The sequence below is a fragment of the Zalophus californianus genome, chromosome 2, assembly GCF_009762305.2.
Source record: "Zalophus californianus isolate mZalCal1 chromosome 2, mZalCal1.pri.v2, whole genome shotgun sequence".
NCBI lineage: Eukaryota > Metazoa > Chordata > Mammalia > Carnivora > Otariidae > Zalophus > Zalophus californianus.
The window spans coordinates 53,471,725-53,487,965 of record NC_045596.1 but is presented as its reverse complement, the minus strand read 5'-3'; the positions used below and the strand labels follow the sequence as shown (position 1 = coordinate 53,487,965).

The 16,241-nt window shown below is 34.2% G+C and overlaps 1 pseudogene; it reads left to right on the top strand.

Annotated features, from left to right (window-relative positions):
- LOC113925578 overlaps nucleotides 1–15,765 on the top strand; it is a 29,107-nt pseudogene extending 13,342 nt beyond the window's left edge.
- Nucleotides 15,766–16,241: the final 476 nt, after the last annotated feature.

Genomic DNA, 16,241 nt, shown 5'->3' with positions numbered 1-16,241 from the left:
ATACATTCCATTTTGATGGTGTTCTTTTCTAAGATTTTATTTGAGAGCAAGCAAGCATGAGTGAGACAGCAGGAGTGGAAGGGCAGAGGGAGAGGGAGAAGCAGATGCCCCACGGAGCTGGGAGCCCGATGCGGGGCTCAATCCCGGGACCCCGGGATCATTACCTAAGCTGAAGGCAGATGCATAACCAACTGAGCCACCCAGGCACCCCTCCATTTTGATGTTTTTATACACATAAATTATATAAAATGTTTGGAGGAATAAAAAATATTACAGAAGGTAAATTCAAGAGGAAAGAGTTTGGTAGTCAAAGAAATTCTAGTGTCATGTGCTTTTTTGTACATTTTATTATATTGAGATCTATATACTTCTTTAAGTTTATAAATAAAATACTATTATAATTATACCTCAGAACTAAAAAGGAGCTTAGAGATCATTTAGCATATGTGACCGGAAAATTCACAATTTTGATAGATAATAGTAGAGTTAAAACTAGAATTCAAACCATTTTTATTAATATTTCTGTTTTAAAAATTAAATCCACATGAAGCCAATTACTGTAAATTAAACTCTAGTTTACCACCATAAATTACAATAAAAAGAAACATTGTTGAAGATTTTTTTTAAAGACTTTATTCATTTATTTGAGAGAGAGGGCAAGAGAGAGAGCATGAGCAGGATGAGGGGCAGAGGGAGAAGCAGACTCCCCACTGAGCAGGGAGCCCGATGTGGGACTTGATCCCGGGACTCCAGAATCATGACCTGAGCTGAAGGCAGTCGCTTAACCAACTGAGCCACCCAGATGCCCCAAGAAAGATTTATTTTAACTTATTTTTAGTAAGTTAAAAACACAATAATATGGTAATTGTTTAAACCTTTTTATAATTTATTAATGGCAACAATTTAACAAGTAAAACGACTATCCTAATATTGCTCAAATTTGTTTCTCTTTGATCTTTTTTTCTTAAAGATTTATTTATTTATTTTACAGAGATTATGTGAGCCAGAGGAGGGGCAGAGGGAGAGGGAGAAAGAGAATCCTCAGGCAGTCTCCCCACTGAGCATGGAGCCCAGTGAGGGACTTGATCTCAGGACCCTGAGATCATGACCTGAGCTGAAATCAAGAGTCAGCTGCTTAACCAACTGAGCCACCCAGGGTCCCCAATTTTATCATTAAAAATATAGATTTTTACACTTAAATACCACATTGCAATTTATTAAAATATGAATTTGAAATCTTTTTCCCATTGTTATTAATATTTTTGTTAAATGAGATTATGTATCTGACAAATACAAGTACTTAAAATTATAGTTGAAATAGGTAGAAATATGCATGGCAGATAATACATACATATATGTGTATATTCTTAATTTTTATATTGATTTGAGCCGTTTAAAAGAGAATCCAGGAAAATTCAACTGACAGGAGAAAGATACAAGTGACCTTCTGCTTGCTGAGAACTACATACCTAGTAATAGTGAATTTAAGAAACTTCAGACCTTTCTGAAATAAATTAGACTAAATAGAGGAGAGAGTGATGCAAGTCTAGCAACAGCAGGAAATTACAGAAAAGGGAATCTCTTTATGGAAACCTAAAAAATATTATCTGTATTTCTAAAAAAGGAGGCTTCTGGCCCTACATTTATGACTACCCTGAATATACATTATGCCACTTGCTAATTATAGTAGAAAACACCCACAAATAAGAGATACTGGAACTCAAAAACTTAAACTAAAAAAATAAAAGAAAATGGGATTACTTAGGAGATTGACTGCCCCAAAACAAGCATGTGAATTTTAAAAATCATTACTCCTTTTTAAAAATGATTTTTTGGAGAAAAATCAAAATAAAGAACTTTATTTTCTAGATTCAGCCACTTCAAAAATATAAGCCACTTCAGAAAGAAATGTAATTCTTGTTAGGGAAAGGGAAAAGGAAAACAACAACAACAACAAAATGTTAACTAATTTCTGAGCTTATCTAGGAGAAAACTGAAGGTAGAGCACCTGTTGGCAGATTTTACTTGCTGATTGACTCCTTTCTGCAGTTTCAGAGCAAGAAAGCCTCTGCTACCGGATTATTTCCAGAGTAGACTGGTTGTTTCCTTAGCAGTACAATAATCCGTCCAGAAGAGTTCTGCTCATAGGTTTTCAAGCAGGGAGTTTTGTGGAGAGCTGAGATTTTGCTGTGGGGTTGTGTGTGGGTATGTGTGTGCAAGCTTGTACGCATGTGTATTAGTGGTGAGGTGAGACGGGGCTCTGACGGGGCTCTTTCACTATGAGAGTGATAGCTTTGTTCCCATGGAAATCTCCATTGCGATTTTTTTCCTTAGCATGTTGCATATACAAATATTTTATGCAATTCCCTTTGTCTGTTTTTAATTTTTTCAAAGCCATGACAGCATTAAGGGACAAGTATGTATTTCCTTAAATTTTTATCTGATCCATAATTGATGAACCACATACATAATTAGAAGCAGTTACAGCCCTGGAGCTAAAAGTACAAGTTTTTAAAAATTATTCCCTGCAGTTTATGTCAGTTTCAATCTGCAAATATCTAAAATTTCAAAAACTTTATATGTGTCTGAACTTTGCAATTAATTCTTGTGTCATGTCTGAAAATAGCAGTTTTATTAAAACACTTCTAAAACTTGGTCAAGATTTAGTTGCAAATAAAATTTTCCCCACCACTAATTATATTCTCTAAGATTGATAAAACAGAAGTCATATTTTGTCACATATTCTCCCGAAATTGATGCATGTGGAATACTCCACTTACAAACCATATACTTCATAATAATACATTTAATATTACATTTTATGTATTTCTTATTTTAATATATGTGTTATCTCATACTGTGTGGGTAGGTGATTTAATCATTTTAAGGTAAATAATATTTATGAAAGTTTATATTTAATTTGTAGAAATCAAGTGTTTAACACATTTGTTCTACATTATAAATGATTATATTAAGTTTACATGCCTTATAATTACTTTTAAATTCCAATTCTCTTTGGCTGATTTGCTCTGAAAATTGTCTACTATAAGTGGATAATAAAATTGTGCATTATTGATTATTTGCATTTAAAAGAAATGAAATTATGTTCTGTGCAATTTTTCTCCTTAAAACAGTATATTGAATAGCATAGCTGAGTGAATAAATTCAATATTTCTGGCAATTTTTAGAAAATTAGCAAGGCTTAAAAATCTATGTGTAGATTTGTATTACCACTATATAAAAATAAGACAATATATATTGACCAAAGCTTTTCAGGAATCATATATAAACGATTTTGGAATCTTCTTCCCTGTCACCTAAGCCCTGATGCTCTACTGCATATTTGGAATATAACAAGTTGTTGTCCTTGAAAATAAAGTTCTCCTATAAGAGGTATTAAAGTGAATTGTACTTTGTATGAAACATATTGCTCTCAGTGTATACCAAGTTAGTCAACTTAATCAAAAGCCTCTATTCGATACAGTTCATTGGTCTCAGGGAGGTAGAACCTCAAAATCTCAGCGAAGGCCTGAGTGGCGCAACTAAGCAACACCAGAGAAGTCCCACCTTTGATATGAAAGCCTTTTTTCACCTCCCCAGGATGTGCTCACTGTTGCCTGCCTTTGCCATGGTGGAACTTTTCCAATGCTCACCATTGCTTCCTTTTACTTTTAACCTTCAGTGATCATGCTGGTGTTTATTTCATTGTAGGTGTTCAAAGTACTGACCTATGAAACTTTGATACAGAGCATCAATGGATTCAAGTTAAAAAATATTTCTCATTTCTAAAATGGTATTTCTGCAAGTACATAATATTTGTTACAGAGTAGTTAAATGACATTCAATACAGATGTATTCCCTGCTAGATGACTTTGATCTGGTCCCAATATACTTTTCTATAAAAACCCTCATAAATCGCCTTCAAGAAACAAGTGACAAATAAGGGCAATTGTCATTCTGTAGTCACCATTAGCATGCATGATCTTTCCTTTTCTCTGTTATTCATTATTTCAAATGGAAAGCTCAAATATCACATTCTTCATCATTCTTTACCTGATCTCCAAGTCAGAATTAACATTACTTAAGTTGGTTTTCCCATAAAATTATGCTATATCATAACATGGTATATGTTGCCTTGAATCATTCCTCTTTGTGAATCTTTCATGCTGATTAAACATTTTATGTTCTGGCTCACTCCCATCCCCTTATTCTGGTACATAGCATAGCTGCTCCCCAAAGAGATGTTGACTGAATCACTAGAATCATCATATCACTAGGATCATCTCATACGTAAGGAAGTTGACCAGGTTGAATAGTATCTTTCATTTCATATTCAGTTTGTTAGTTGTATGAAAGCACAGCTTAAATGTTATGGGAAAACAAAATGTTTAAAAATCATTCTATAAACACTTTTAGTTCCATTGATGCCATTTAGGCTGCTCTGAAGCAAAGCACCAGAGGGGCCTCAGTATTAAGATAAGGAAAAATAAAATTTCAACATAAACTGTCAGAATAATGTAATGAAAGAGCAAGCCCAGGGTCTGAAGACTTAGTTTGCAGTTAATGGCTCTGACATGATTGATCCTGGTGAACTTCTCCAAGTTGCCTACACTGCCTCAGCTTGTGTGTCTTTGGTCAAATTAAGACAACAGATGAGATCATTTGTCAAAGTCTTACCCTGTCTTGGTTTGCTAATTTTGGTTATGAATAAAGGGAAACAAAAGCACTTGAATTTTAAACCCATAATATGTAAACAAAACTGCAGCCACAAAAACTCTTGCAACTAAGTCTGGGGAAATTTACTGAATTAAATGACCACCTATCCTGGCTTTTTATAGACAGTCCTCATTTATGCCTCCATCCTGGTGTCCCATCTAGTTTAACATTTTGCCTGAATTTGTTTTAATATAGTGAGTATTATTAGTAATAGTTACATAAGTCAGAACGGATATGGTAGATGGTCATTACAGCTTCTGCCGTAATCTCCTCTAGTGGTGTGTATGATGATGTCTATGCCCTGGCCAGTGTTTTTGTTTTTATCACATGAATAAACATAAAAGAAGATCAACAATAGCCTGTCTCTACCCAGCTGTCCAAGTGGCAAGGTAATCAAAACCATTCCTTTAAGATCAGAGGTACAGGTGCTCACCTGTAAAATAAGTGCTTTCTGATTCATGTGACTAGTCTTGGCTAATAGTAAGACAGGGTGGTCCCTGACAGCCACTTGAAGCACAGGCCAGCTCTCCTATGTGCCAAGACCATCAAGACACACAAGCCGCATCAGGCTACTTTTTGACAGGGTCATTGGAAACAAACAATTATATTAGGAGTGAATAAGATATGTGAGCAAAATAGAGGCGAGGTAGTCTTGTCTTGGAATGTATGGTCTGAATGCTTTTGCTACAGTGCTTTTACCAATTTTTGCATGGTGAAAATCTCAGTCCTATTAATTTTCTTTTTTTTAATTTTACTTTTTTTTAACATATAATATATTATTTGTTTCAGGGGTACAGGTCTGTGATTCATCAGTCTTACACAATTCACAGCACTCACCATAGCACATACCCTCCCCAATGCCCGTCACCCAGCAACCCCATCCCTCCCACCCCCCACCACTCCAGCAACCCTCAGTTTGTTTCCTGAGATTAAGAGTCTCTTATTGTTTGTCTCCCTCTCTGGTTTCATCTTGTTTGGTTATACCATACTGCTTTTGATTTTGTTTTATTTTACTTTTTAAAATAAACATTCTAGGATAGATTTAGGTTTGCAGAAAAGTTGTAAAGATAGCACAGAAAGTTTGCAGATACCCCCGACCTACCTTCCTCTATTTACCAATTTCTTATATTAGTAGGAGACATCTGTCACAAGTAATAAACTGATATCGACACTTTTTTTAACAAAAATCCGTACTTTCAGATTTTCTTAGTTTTTAAATAATGTCCTTTTTCTATTCCAAGATCCCATTTGGGATACCATAATACAGCTATCAAGTCTCCTTAGTTTTCTCTTGACTGTGACAGTTTCTCAGGCTCATTTTCTTTTGATGGCTTAGGCAATTTTTCAGGAGTACTGAGATTTGGTAGAATGTTCCTTAATTAGGATTTGCCTGATGTCTTTTTTTCTCTCATGAGTAGATTGGATGTATGGGTTTGTGAGAGGAAGACTGTCCAAGCCATTTTCATAACATCCTATCAAGAGTACCTACTATCAACATGACTTCTCACTAAATTTTCTTATTGAAGTATAGTTGACACACATTATATTATTTTCAGATGTTCAACACAGTGATTCAACAATTCTATACCTTATGCAGTGCTCACGACGATAAGTGTAGTTACCATCTTTTACCATGCAAAATTATTAGAATATTATTGATTTCTGTCTGTTAATATTAATGCTGATCATGAGATAGTTTAGATTAGGTTTTTCCACTGTAAAGTTTCTCTTCTTTCTCTCTTTCCATATTGATCTCTTTGGAAGAAAGTCACTGTGCACAGACATTTAAGGAGTGGAGAGTTATATTTCATTACCTTGATGACAGAATGTCCATATCAATTATTGGATATTGTTCTGCATGTGATACTTACCTATTTCCTTTATTTGTTTCTTTAATCACTTTTTTATATCAGTATGGGATCATGCATATTCACCTTATATGTTGGGTTATAATCCAACACTGTGTACTTAGTTGCTCAACTTGTTCTGTCTTTGGGTATTGGGGGGCCCTTTCTACCTATGTCATACCACCATCATTGTGTTTATTTTTGAGTGCTTCCTTTGTTGCACTACAGATACTAACTCATCCCATGTATTTCCTAGTCCAGTATTAGAATCAGACACTTCTCCAAAGAACTCTGATTCCTTGTGTTGGAAAATGTAATTAAAAACCAAGATCAAAGTGCTAGGTATATTTATTGCTTCTGTAGTGTCACTGCTTCTAGGAATTCTCAGAGGACAGAGCAAGAACACATATGTGTATACAACTTATGTTTATATATGTATATAAAATATTTATGGTTTGTGTGTTTGTGTATATATTTATCCATCTGTATCTATGGTAAGTTAAGCATGAGTTCATACTGATGTCTTCAACTCTATTCCCCAACCCTGTTATTCTTGATTGTAACTTCCCACTTCAACAGTACAAAATCTGGCTTCCACCATTCACCATCCATTTACTTAACTTTCAATTCCAGTATACAGTTATAGTGGCTTTCAAATTATTACCTCACACCTCCATGGGAAATACTTTTTCAACCAGAGTATATTTCTTATGTTCAGCTCATTTTGCTATTAGTTTTATAAAATCTGCTCATTTCCAAAGTTACCTGGGTCAGCACCTCTCTCCTCACCCCTTCAGTAGGACTGTTTCATACATTTGTGATACAATTACCTTCATCAAAATCTTTATTCAGTCATTGGATAATGATGATTTCATTTTTTAAATGATTTTTTAAATTTGTGCACATTGGGTCCATTCTTTCTGTTGTAAAGTGCTTTGTGTTTTAACACATGCCTAGTGTCACATATTGTGATATGATTACATATCATACAGAATAGTTTTGTTGTCCTAAAACATCCCCTGTGCTTTATCAATTAAGCCCATTCTCCACTCCCACCACCTGGCAACCACTCCTCTGTTTATTGTCTCTATGGTTTTGCCTTTGTCAGCATGTAGCCTTCTCAAATTGGCTTCTTTCACTTAGCAATATGCATTTAAGATGCATCCACATCTTTGTATGACTTGATAGCTCAATTCCTTTTTATCACTGAATAGTCTTCCACTGCATGGAAGAACAACAGTGTATTTTTCTATTTACTTATTAAAGAATATCTTGATTGTTTTCACTTTGGGGGAAATTATGAATAAATCCACTATAAGCATTCACATGTATTTTTTGTATAGACATAAATTTTAAAATCAATTGGATAAATATGTGGGAGCGTGATTGCTAGATCATATGGTTAAGACAATGTTTTACTTTGTAAGAAACTGCCAGACTGTCCTCCAAAGTGTATAAATTTTGCAGTCCCTTCAGCAATGAATGAGAATTTCTATTGCCCTGCATCTTCTCTAACAATTGGAATTGTCAAGTTTCTGAATGTTAGCCATTCTAACAGGTGTGTAGTGGTATCTCATTCCTTTAATTTGCATTTCCCTAATGACAAATGCTATTGAGCAGGTTTTTATATGCTTATTTGCCATCTGTGTATCTTTTTGTTGATGTGTCTATTCAGATAATTTGCTCATTTTTAATTGGATTGGTTTTCTTTATTGTTGAATTTGAAGAGTTCTTTGCATATTTTGAATGTAATTCTTTTATTAGATATGTGTTTTGCAAATATATTCTCCCAGTCTGTGGCTTGTCTTTTCATACTCTAACAGTATCTTTTGCAGAGTAGAAACTTTAATTTTAATAAAGTCCAACCTATGATTTTTTTCTTTCATGAATCATGCTTTTGGTGTCATATCTAAAAACTCATCACCACGGGTGCCTAGGTGGCTCAGTTGGTTAAGCATCTGATTCTTGATTTTTCTGCTCAGGTCATGACCTCAGGGTCCTGGGATGGAGCCTGGCATTGGACTCTATTATCAGCAGGGAGTCTGCTTGAGATTCTCTCTCTTTGCCCCTCCCATGCTCATGTGCTCTCTCTCCCTCTCTCTCTCACTCACTCAAATAAATCTTCAAAGAAAAAAAAAAAAAAAACCTCATCACCAAACCCAAGATCACTTAGATTTTTTTCTTATATTTTCTTCTTAAAGTGTTATAGTTTTACATTTTACATTTATATCTATGATCTATTTTTGGAGTAATTTTTGTAGACGGTATAGTCTCTGGGTTCATTTTTTTGTTGTTTATAGATCTGCAATTATTCCATCATCATTTGGTAAAAAGACTATCTTTATTCCACTGAATTGCTTTTGCCCCTTTGTCAAAAATCAGTGACCTATATGTGTGTGAGTCTCTCTTTTGGCTTTTATTCTGTTCCATTGGTATGTGTCAGTTCTTTTGCTAATACCATGCTGTCTTGATTACTTTAACCTAATAGTCTTGAAATCAGGTGGTATGGACTTTATTCTTATTCAGTATGGTGTTGGCTATTTTAGATTTTTTTTGCCTTCCATATAAATTTAGAATCAGTTTGTTAGGCATAAAATAGCTTGCAGGGGGTTTGATCAAACCTATTGATCAAGCTGGAAGAACTGACATCTTAACAATATCAAGTTTTCCAACCCATAAACACAGAATATCTCCACTTTTATCTGGCCCTTTGATTTCTTTGGTCAGTGTTTTGTAATTTTCTGCATAAAGGCTCTACAGATATTTTGTTAAATTTATACCCAAGTATTTCAGCTTTTCAGTGCCCTTAAATATGTTATTTTTTATTTCCAATTCTAGTTGTTTATTGCTGGTATATAGTAAAGCAAATGACTTTTCTATATTAACTTTATATTCTACAACAATATTATACTTCCTTATTAGTTTAACAAGTTATTTTGTAGATTTTTAAGGGTGACATAGATAATCATGTCATTTACAAATAAAGATAGTATTATTTTTTCCTTTCTAACTTGTATACCATTTATTTTCTTGTCTTGTAGTAAGAAAGGGCTTCTGAGATGATGTTGAACAAGAATGATGAAAGAGGACATCATTTCCTAATCTTGGAGTAAAAAAATGTGAGTCTCTTATTACACATAATATTAGCTGTAGATGTTTTGAAAATGTGCCTTAGCAAGTTGAAAAAGTATCCTTTAATTTGTAGTTTGATGAATTTTTATAATAAATTTTAGCTTTTGTTAAAGCTTTTTCTCTATCAATTGATCATTCTTCGATTATTGTTTGATTATTCTTTGCCCTGTTGGTAAAATTTTATTGCATTGATTGGTTTTTGAATATAGAGCCAGACTTGCATTTCTGGAATAAATCCCATTTGGAACTTGGTATGGTATATAATTCCTTTTACACATTGTTGGATTGCTTTGCTAATACTGTGTTGAGTATTATTGCATCTATGTTTATGAGTAATATTGGTCTGTAGTTTTCCCTTCTAATATATTTATCTGATTTTGGAATTATGGTAATACTAGCCTCATAGAAGAGTTAAGAAATGTTTCCTCTGCTCCTATTTCTAGAAAAGACTATGGGAGGATTGGTATCATTTCCTCTTAAGAGTTTGGTGGAATTCACCAGTGAAACCATTTGGGCTCGATGCTTCATTTTTTTTCTAAGTTATTAATTACTGATTCAATTTTAAAAGTAGATATAGCTTTCTAAAATTCTCCTCCTCAGGGAGCATCTGTGTCTTGCAACATTTTCAGCTGTAATCTACTGCTATACTGGAATCTTATTGGTGAGGTGGTAAAGTATAGAGAAGAGGCAATATTCTATATTCTTATGATTAAATCTCTCTCTCTCTCTTTTTTTTTTTTTGTGCGCTTGTGTTTCTGGGATATGACCATCACAAATGTGTCCTAGCTCTCTCTCTCTACCTTTTGGTGATACAAAAAGACAAGGAACACACTTCCAGGGCTTTACTTTGAATTTCTAAATTGGATGGGGGAAAAATCAAATCATTATTGATAATAACTAAATTTCTGTTTCAAGGCTCTGAGGAACTGATGCAAATCTGGTATCATTTCAAACTTTGTGAAGTTTCTTATCTACTAATGGGGTCAATAAATTAACAGTTACTATTTCATTGGGGATAAAAAATATGTGAAATTAAGTCATCTTACAAACTAAACAAAAAGTCTTTCTTTACCCAGTGATATAAAATACACTTTTTGCAAAAGCACAGTTAAATAGTTTTACTAAACCAAAAGGTAATAAATTAAAAAGACCTATGATTTGGCAGCACTGAAATTATAATACATTTAGTGTTATACCAAAATAAATATAATGTTTTGGAGACTTCTGTCAATAAAATTATCGAAGGAATGGTGATAGAATATGATACTTGAATAAATATTTGCAATGGAATATTTAAACATTTTTATTTGAAGTAAATTGGACTTTGGAAAAGTCCTCCTTTAGCTTCCTTTGCTGAGCTTATCAGGCATTTTAGCTCATAGATAAGCAATTTTTTTTTCAATTAAAAATGTTATCTACAGAGAAATGCTAATTGAAGATGTACACTTTTGATTACTTATGTAAATGCAGCTTTGAAGAAGATAAGTAGACATGTTTGGGTGGGGAGAGACCATAAAAATCCAGTCATCAAAAAACAGCTGTATTTTTCAGAAGCGTTTTTCTAAAAACTGACACAGTATTGGAGACAACTGTGACTAAGAAATTGATTAAAGTATGTGAATATTCTAGATTATTTTTGGTCTGGATTATGTTTTTAAGTTTTTATTTAAATTCCAGTTAGCTTACAGTGTATTAGTTTCAGGTGTACAATATACTGATTCAATAATTCCATAGAACACCCTGTGCGCATCATGCCAAGTGCACTCCTTAATCCCCATCACCTATTTAACCTATTCCCCCCACCCACCTCCCCTCTGGTAACCATCAGTTTGTTCTCTAGAGTTAAGAGTCTCTTTCCTGGGAGTGCCTGACTGGCTCCGCTGGAAGAGCATGAGACTCTTGATCTTGGGGTCATGAGTTTGAGCATAACACTGAGTGTAGAGAGTACTTAAATAAATAAATAAACTCTAAAAAAAGTCTATTTCCTGATTTGCCTCACTCTCTCTTTTTTCCTTTGCTTGCTTTTGTTTCTTAAATTCCATGCATGAATGAAATCATATGATATTTGTCTTTCTCTGACTGGCTTATTTCACTAACATAATATTCTGTAGCTCCATCCATGTCATTGCAAATGGTGGTCTAGATTATTTTTAATGTTCTGACAATTTATTTGAAGGTTTAAAAAATTTTCCTTTAATGTACATGGACTTATCTTTAGAAGAAAATTTAGTTTTGAAATTAGATTTTGAATAGAGCTATTTTCATAGATAACCAATATAATCACTCAACCAAGTGAATAAATATGTAGAAAAAATGCAATTTTTACTATTTGTGGCACTCTTTCCACTATCAGAAGTGTTTGTGGAATAAACTATGCAATTAACCTATTTAGTGAGGACATATACAATGAACTCTGAAAAGTGATATCTAAATATGTATTTATAAATTATTTTTTGTTGGGCTCTAGTATTTAGTCATATGAAACTATTAGGAAGCACAGATTACATGGTAATCTTTGTCAATTAAAATATGATCTCCCAATATTTAATGCACAACCTCTCAGGATTAAGACACTTTTCTTTATAAGCATTCTAGGTTATAAATACAGGAGTTACTGCTTTCCTCTCTTTGAATTTATCTATGTCACCTGGGACTGCAACAGTGAACATAGATTCAAGTCTTTGTAGCAAAAATAAAAATAGAACACAAAGCACCATATGTTTAAAATACCTAACGCTTATTTCACAATCTGAACTTGATTCCAGGTATAAAATATGATCACATTGTGAGAATAACTTGCACTTTAGCTATTTGAAGTGTTGTATATAAATGAACAATTAACTAGACTCTGAAACTCCTCTCACCTGAAAGATTAAAATTTTGTGTCTTTGTAAAAAAACTATTTTCCACACTATAAAGATTAGTATTAGTGCTGGGGTGGTCATTCACCCTAAATGACAAAGAATTTCCAGGTCATCTCTGCACTCACCCACTGAAAGAGGAAGAAGAGACACAAAGTTAAGGAGAAAACTTTCTCCTGCTGCACCCCGCTTCATTGTGAAGTGGATATTCAAACATCCAAACTTTTGGGTTCTCTTAAATATTAAAGTAGAAGAATTATTGGCATAGAGGCCAAAGGCATTGGGGATGTAAAAAACCAAAGTGCGCCATCCATTTGAAATGCAGTAAGTAATGTGCAGACTGTTGACGGTGATGGATGATGATAGTCCCTTAGTCGGCACTAGCCACTTGGCTGAAAGGCAAATCGGGAATGCAAGGCAAACTCAGAGCTAGGCAGGCCATCAAAATAAATAAGTAAAAAGAAAGGACACTAAAAGGCAATGGATTGTTAGGATGAAGGGTTGTAATATGTGATGATGTCAGTGATAAATTAAGGTTGCTTATGCCATGGTTAGAATTTCAGGGAGGGAAACAGATTGGAAAACTCAGCACTAAAGTATTAGAAACCAGTTTTCAGAGTGCTAAGTTTCAAAAGGAAACTTTTAGGAGAAATGCAAACTTAAAATTTAGGTGATGCCAGAGGCTATTATAGATTAATATCTGTTTCCAGTTATTCTTCAGATACCAATGGAGGTTGATTGCCAAAAGAAAGGTCTGTATCAGAAAATCAGGATACACTGTAGTCAAAGTTTATTAGTTAGAGTTAACTTTCACAAGCCCTCCCTGGAGAAGTTTGTTGTCTTATATATTTGACCCCTACTCACGCTGAGCTCGATCTTTCATATATGTTGTTAAGATACCCCAAAAAGTGTTTGGTTCTACTCACTCATCGTGTCAAGTCAGTCAACTACTTGCTAAACTCTGCCTGCATGTTCCTACCTATGTGTTGAGCTTTGTATTAGTCACTGATGGAAAAACAGTCTCTGCTTTCAAAAAGTTTCCATCTAGCGCAGTGACTTAGAAAAATGTTTATTGTAATTTCAACAATTTATTTTAGAATGCTTGAAAAAGAATTAGAACAATGTATACCTTTAAAAATCATGATCTAATATGATAGTTTTTGTTTTGAGACTGTCCTCCCAAGTTAAGTGGGTACTTGGAGGTCCATGATCTGGATGGAGACACAGAGGATTGAAGACAATGGATCTGTCTCTGGGGCAGGATTTCAGAAGTCTTCAGTTTGCATGTCATCAAGGAAAACCCAAAGATAATGTCCTACAAGTCAAGAGCCTAGGAAATCATCTAAGTGAAATCACATCTGAAGAGAAAAAATGGAAACAAAGCAGTAAGAAAGAAACTAGAGACACTAGAAAAGAACAAATTGAATTTTGAGCATTGGGTAGGAGGCAGAGTTTAGAAAAAAATTAAGGAGCCAGGATGCAGCGTTACAGGCTTGTCATATGCCTGTGACCTCACCAATTGTTGTGGAGAAACTTTGAGGGGTACCAAATACTTTCAGATGAAGATCTATCTCATCTACACAACAGAGGAGTCCTTGAGACAAGATATAAATGTCTATTTATAAATTTCTTAAAATAAGCAAAGCCTAAACTAAGATAATACCCTACCATTGATACTTTTTTCTCCTACAGTAAATTTAATAGAAGTAAAATATAACAAATATATTGGTTTCTGTTTATATTTTTTATCTTGATTTAATTTTATTGTACTTTTGCCTTAATTTTTCAGATGATCCAAAATCACATATGATATAGGTACTTATTCTTAATGTTTATCCAACATATCCTTTGTACAGCCCTGCTCCTCCTTTCATCTGTATGCTCAATTTGGACCAATACACGAAACAACCCTATTGTAGATCTTTTGAATGCATGCAGCCTGGAATTTTTCTACTGCTGAAGGATCTAGTGTCCCTGGAGCAAGCCCTCATAATATGTGTGTTTTGTGCTTTAGGCTTCTTCTAGTTCCCACTATGTTCATGAATTTCTTTTTCTCATTAAAACTACAATTTCTTGCTAGAACTGAAACTGGGACTTCAATCTTAGATTATGTGACTGGCTTCTCAGAGGTGATTCTGAGGTGCAGGTAGGGAGAGCAGCTTTGTTCTTCACCAAAAACCTCGATCAACCTTGGCCCTCCCCAAATTACTTCAGTCTTTCCAACACAAAATATCTTGACTAAAACATTCTCTAATGCTCCCATCCAACCAAATGCTTACATCTTGCCTAATTCATTCCAGCTCCTCAATAGAAATTGAATATTGTTTCATATTCTGAAAATATAATAATTTTGCATGGAACCTTGATTGTTGCTTGATATCTGCTCTTGGTATGCTACTCTGTCCCACCCAATAATTTCTCTGAACTCTCTTTCTCCTAAGATTAGTTTAATTAATCCCAAGTTGCTATTCCCCTCGTAACCTTAGAGTTTGATGGTTATAACTGAGGGAGGACATTCTACAGCTCTCCATTGGTCTTATTGGCCTTTTTAACCCCACTGAGTCTCAAGACTGAGCTTCTGCAGTTCTACCACCATTTGCCAAAAAGTATGAAGCATAATCTCAATAAACTGATTTTATGAGGTTTTATTTATTTTTGTGCAATACATTATACATGTAAGCATGCTTTTACATTTTGAATTGTGTTGATTAACATTATTTCTAAATTGAGTGTCCTCCAAAGAAAATTAATGCTTCTATCAGACACAGGGTAAGTACTTGACTCTTTAAAAAATTTTTTTTAAAAAGGACTTTATAAATATAATGTTTTAAAGAGATGCAAAGCAACAAGAACAACAATATAGCAAACAATAAAAATATCAAAGCAGAAAGCATCTTCTTTCAAAGCATTTGCTCTTGACCTAGAAATCATGCAGTGTGTGTTTATCTCTAAGGACACACTGTGCAACAGAATTTTTTCAGTGCAACCTTGAACATGTCTCAGCACTAGTCCTTTAAACCTCAGAAAATGTTGTGCTAAGATACAGCATGTGAGTATGAGTGTGCCTGTGCGAGTACATATCTGTTAACTCTGTTTAACAGGCAAACTGCCTTTGCCTCTTCCTATTTCAGCTTGCTGAGCTACTTGAAGAGAAACATTTTGAAACACAAAGAGCTTTTTCATTTCTTGCCAGTGATTATCCACCCTGATTCATTCACACCTGAGAAAACATGGAAAGTCATAGACTCTGAATCTCTTGGTATTACTGTTTAGATGACAGTTACTGGCTACACTGTAAAATTTAACAAAGAATACTAGAATCTCATTCTATTACTTATCTCCCAGTTTAGGGCTCTACTTCTCTCGGTTTCATACTCCCAAACTTCAACTGAACATTAGAAATGTAAGTATGTTTTGAACTTAGAAATGAAAATAAGACAATAAAGAATAAATATATGGAGACATGAGGGAAAAATCAACTGAGCAACAGGAATTAATAGTTTTTAATGTATACAATATGCCTGCCATTTTGTAATCTACTCCACTTGATCCTCAGTATAGTCCCACTGAAGAAGTATTATTTACTTACTTAGGAGAGGAAAAAAAAAAAAGTCCCTAAAATGTTAAGAAATTTTCCTCTAATTACTTAAGAGGGCAAGAGGCAAAACTTGAACCCCAGTACAGT